The following is a 6,000-nucleotide window of genomic DNA, read 5'->3' as shown; positions in this document are numbered from 1 at the left end:
AAAAAGGTGAAAGTCTGAATTTCAGGGTAAACCAAACACTCTATAGATAATACTGATTATTTATTGCTCTTTGTCTGGCATGTACAAGCAAGAACTGAGTATTTATTGCTTCTTATCTATTTATACCCTTTGAATTTTTGTGGAACAGTTAAGTCAATGTGGAAAGGAGAATAACAAGTTTTTTGGAGTGTTGCTGTGGACTAATCATATCATATTCTTATTTTAGTACAGTTGGGTACCACGTTTACTAGCAATCATTTACTGCTGTCTTCTAGTATTTGTGTAGTGACAAATGTTTATTCGTTGTTTCCAAAAGCCTTATTCTTCCAGTTTAATTGCTTATCTTCAGTGAGTAAAAGTGGCAGAATAAGATCCTTGGAAACTATAGAATTTCGCTACTAGTATCTTTGTGAAGACAAAATAACTACTAAATAAATTTAAGTTATCCCAAATATTTTTTTATGTTCTGCTGTTCCTACCCTGAAGTGGAAATGGAGGGTTTTTTTACCAAGCAGGAACTGAGGTTCAGTGGAAATGAAAAGCAATGGTAAAACTAAGTTTCACCAGAAACCGGGTAACAAATAATGATATTGATAGAGGGTCATAAACTGTCACTGTCTCCATATGAACTGTTTTTCCATAGTGAAATACCTCATATCCACCCATAAAATTTTTCTCTACTTACACTGTACCTAATTCTGTTTTAATTCATTCACTTTGGAAGTGACATAACTGCCCTCTGGAATAGATCATTCTGCTATGAGTTTCAGGCTGATTATACCACTACAGTCAGTCCCTCCCTGACTGTTCTGCCTTGTGCTGCTTTGCATTTCATTCAGCCTGCCCAGGTACTTGCCTCTGTAGCTTCACTGTCATCTTGATTACATGACACTTTAAATGTTGTAACAGGCAGGATAACTTTATGACTCCAGTTGTGGCAAGCCATGTACCTGTGACAAAATAGCCATATTTAGTCCCATTTGTAGGATATAAACTTCCTTCCCCTTTCAGCATGTTTATCTCAGCTGTTCTAATTGTGACAGTTTCTTGCTTTCCTCTTTTCCTCTTAACCCTTTTTTTTTTTGCTGTGAAAACTGAGATACATTCTTTTATCTCCAGGATCTGGATCTTTAAATTAAAGATCAAGTATCACAAGACTCATGATATAATCACAAGGGTGAGAAACATCAGAGAATTCAGGACTGTATGTGGTTCAGTCATTAGAGCAAAGTAAAATCCTGTCCACCTCAAGATGTTGAAGTAGATCCACAAAATGATGCATTGCCTGAAGAATCCCTGACAATAAGAATTAATCAAGCATTTGCATGAAGGTGCTGAATTTTACTGAATTTTTGTCTTTATGTTTTTACATTTTTATATCTTTAGTATGGATGACTGCTTCTTCTGCTACAACTGAAAGTAATGTTTGATCATTCTTGAAGATGTACATTCATTTAAGCACAATCAAGCTGTTTTTCTCTTCTGTCCCTCTCTCTCTCTTTTTGGTTTCAGGTTAGACTTACCAGGGTTTATTTTTCCCATGACATTTTAACTTTCATATTCTGAAGATACCAATAAGAAGAGCAGAGATTTACTGAAAACTCAAGATGGATTTCAATGCAGACAACCATCTACTTGGGTGTCAAAAAGTAAATTTCTTATTTCAATTGTGCCAAATTTTAAAAAATATGTATTTACTGTGATTTTTCTTTATTCTTAATTTGTTTCTAAGATCCTTTCTGGCCCCATGGACCCACAAAGACGCTGAGAAAACTTCTTTTTCTTCTTAAGTATATATAGAAGACAAAGCATGAACATGCCAGAGCATTCAGGAATTTCAAAGATTATTTTTTTAAAATGTTGTTTCAGCTTGTCAACGATGGAATGAAGATGTTTTGGAGATCATCATTCTGAAGGATGATTTACTGAACTATACTCTTTAATTGAATCAGGGCATAGAGACAGAGCTAAAATTAAAATCACAGATTGCCAAAATTCTAGGGCAAAGACCTTTTTGTGGTTCACTTAATTTCACAACATTTTCTGCTCCTAGTTCTTCCCTGTATTTCTTTTATTTTTTTTCAGGAGGTCACCTTTTCTTTTTCCTCAGATCTTTCCATATTTTTCCAGCACAGGGGTGTTGTGTGCTCTCTTTTATTTCTCTGATGACTTACTGTAGATCACCTTTATTGTAGTTCCATTACTCTCCACAAATGTTTCTCCCTGTTCTTTTTTGTTTCCTACACACAAACACGTTCTGCCTGCAGTCACTGTAGTTTATGTTTGTTGCCAGACCACATGTTATCACAACTACCAGATCCTTTCCTTTCCTCTCCATGTGAAGAAACAAAAGACCACCCAACAACCTTTTTTTTTTCTTTTTTTTTTTATTTATTTTGTTCCTAAAGAGAATAAATTGGTTCCTAACACAATAGCCATTCTAAGGATTTAGGACTTGCTGCCTGCAAGTCCTGTTCTATTGAGTACTGAAAAATCTGATACCAGCCAAGCTTATCACCTAAGAAAGCCAACCTATGTTCATCAGTTTTGAACTACTCAGATCCAAGCTCTGCCTCTCCCATCCAAATTGTCATTCAATTGCATTTATCATTAGTTAGTTAGTTCTTTGGAGAGAGTTGACCTGTAGTTTTCATCTGTGTTTCATTATTCTGTTTAGCGTTTTGTGATTTTAGGAAACTCAAGATTTTCTTTTTAGTGAGAAGGGAATGGAGGTTGAAATAGAATGAGAGACATCTGCCTATTTGATCTTTCATTCTACCTTTTTATATAGGAGTTACATACGAAATACAAGAATCTAATGAGATTGCAGCAGTTTCATTAAGAAGAGGATAGGAATGGAAGAAGATTACAACCTTAACACAAGAAATATTTAATAGTACTGACTTGTCCATGGATTTTTCATCTTCTACATGCAAAAAGGGGGAAAAAAATCTTAAAATCAGTTTAATCAGGGAGAAAAAAATGTTTTGTGGAGTCATGAAAAGTTGCATACTCTTTCATTCTAGCCTTGAATTGTTTCATAAACATGAAAAATTATTTCTACAAAGATAAATGTGCACAGTTTCCTTTTTTAATGCCCAAGACCCATGCATCAGCTAGCGTGTAGAATAATTCTTATTGGTTAAACTAGAGTCTGACGAACCAGGATCATGAGCTAAAGAATGACAATAATGATTTTAGCACTCCTGACGTTTCGTTACTGGCAAAGTTTGCAAACTATAAACATACCCATATTATCAGTATTCTCAATATGAAGCATATTCATCACAGAGAAAAAATTAAATCTTCTCAGATTTTTCTAAGCAAATGCTTCAATTCATTATCAGCCCATTTTAAATCATTGCCATTTTACAGATTATTTGTCAAGGCCTGGTTTTTTTTTGTTTGTTTTATTTATTTTGTTTAAGACATAACTGAAATAATTGTTACTTACCACGCTAATTGATCTTGGTGCTTGTTATTTAACCAATAAACTAATCTTCTGTGAAAAGGCAGTTTGCTCCAGCTCTGTAAAATCTTAGCTCCAATTGAGTCATTACCCTAGGGAATTCCAGTCTGCAATGAAGGAAAATGGCATAGAAAAGGGAAGAAAGGATGACTCTTGGCTTTAGACACTGGATGCTTACAGTTCAGTTTCTCACTATTTTTTTTTTTAATTTCATGTTTATTCATTATGTGAGCTAAGTAACACTGATAATTACAAAACCTGCAACTGACTTCTTATCATACATACTGATCTTGCTGTGACTTTCTGAATATAATTCTTTTATCAATAACTTTTCCTATGGTTATATTGTAGGTATGGCTGAACAAACTTCTTGACTTTAAATGCATTGAACTGCAAGTGAACCAATTAATTTCTGAGAAATAAGCTAGTAAATGTCATTTAAAATAAAATGAAAATCAAATTCGAGCTTTGGAATTTAGAGCCTTTTATTTTGTTGATCTGTGTTCTACTCATAAGTCACATCCTTGAATTTTCTGGTGGAAAAAAAGAAAACCCCAAAACCAGTCACTTAAAATTCTGGACAGATATATCTGTGAAATGTAAAACAAAACCAAAACCAAAACTGAAATAAATAAATAAAATGCAGCTGAAAGTGCCTTTATGATGCCATCGTGCAAGACAAAACAATTGAAAAATGTGCTTGTTAAAACCCAGACTATGAAAAGATCACTTTTTATATACAACTTTTGGGTTGTAGTAATTAAAAATCTTGTTATTTTACCACCAGTGAAAGGATAGGGGAAACAGTGACCGCTGTCAGTGTTTCTGTGTATAGCTCTGCACATTCTATAACGTTCTGACAGCTCTCATACTACTTTTTTAAGTCTAACAAAAATCAAGTAATGTACCTTAGCTGATACTAATCTCCTGTGACAATACAAATCAGTGAGGTGCATAAGTGTCTGAAGTACAATATAAAATGAAAATGCTGTGTGTTAAGGATGCTAAAAAAGCTGCTTTCCTTCTGTTCTATTCCTGCTACCTTTTAGAAACATATGTTATTCTTAAATTTCTGTACACTCAACAACAATAATCTTTTGTCTTTGTACTTTATATTATTTGAAGTGTTTTCCTGCATTGAGTGATGCCTTTTACATATAGAAATCATGGAATAATAAATCATTCATCTTTCCTTTGTTTTCCACTTGTACTTCTAAAAGAGATCCCAGCAAACTAGGGGTTTTCTCAGCACTGACTGGAAGTTATCATATAGACACCATAATACAGGTAACAGTGTCTAATTTTAGTGAACATAAATATTTAGTATTTAGGAGAACATAATATTTTCTCAGCTGTTTAGCTTACAAATATTAGAAACAACAACAAACTTGTGGTGATTGATGTATTCATGGACCTATTGCTGGACATATAAATCCAAACTTTGACCTCTGTTATGTTCAAGTTGAAAATGAATAAACAACAACTCCATGTATCACTGATATTTCTCCAGAATGAAAGCAATGCTATTGAAAAATTATTTTAGCTTGCAGCTGCTTTCTACTTTGAATTAAGAATGTTCAACCACTGATGATGTTTCTGTATGAATTATCATTTTATTTTAGCCCTGTAATTTTATTATATAGGATCATTATCAGTCACACACTGTTTACTCCTGTGAAAGACATATCTTTCCAGCAAGATGGTATTTTAATATATTTTTCATCACCTTCCAATCTCTAAATGACAGTAACTCTCTTGCATTTAGCAAAAGAGAAGATGGATTTTTTCCCAGTCCTCAAGCATTTATTTCTGCATACTGGTGTCTTCCAGATGATACTCTTGAAAATAGGAGCAAGAATAGAACAGCAATCAACCTGAAAAGCATGTACAATCACTTGAAGTGTCTGAACCCAGACATAAAATGAAGGGCTCATACCCATTTCTTCAGGGTTTTGTCTTGGAGTTGAAACAATACATATAAAGCATATTTTATATGAACACATATCAATGCAAACTGCATTCTGTCTCAAAAGCATTGGCTGCTTTACCTACATGAAAAGGCTTTGTTTTCCATTTAACAAAAACAGTGAGAATTTTGGACAGGAAACTCAAAATGTAAGAGTTGGCCATACCAGTAACAGTGCTGCTCACAGCTGAAGAATACCTATGTTGTCAAGGTGACCACTCTCAGAAACTCATGCTGAGCTCATCAGTAATCAGGAGTTTAACTAGTGAAGTCTCTAGAAGTTGGATCTCTGTCTTGGCTAGAATATAAAAGTTTCATGAAGCTTCTCCTTGTTCACAGACTTTTCCCCAGAACTATCCAGAACCGTATGGTTGAAATATAAAAATTCCTACAATATAACAAATTAGATCAATATTAGAAGAAACATGTGTCCCGATCTAATGTCGGGAGAGGTTTCGATGTGATCCCAAGAGCGAGATTAAGACACAAACGGGTCAAATGTCACATATCCTAAGCAACTTTTATTATCAAAAGTAAAAGTTAGTAGCAATAGGATAAATCAAAA

The sequence above is a fragment of the Calonectris borealis genome, chromosome 2, assembly GCF_964195595.1.
Source record: "Calonectris borealis chromosome 2, bCalBor7.hap1.2, whole genome shotgun sequence".
Classification (NCBI taxonomy): domain Eukaryota; kingdom Metazoa; phylum Chordata; class Aves; order Procellariiformes; family Procellariidae; genus Calonectris; species Calonectris borealis.
This window is presented reverse-complemented; position numbering follows the sequence as displayed.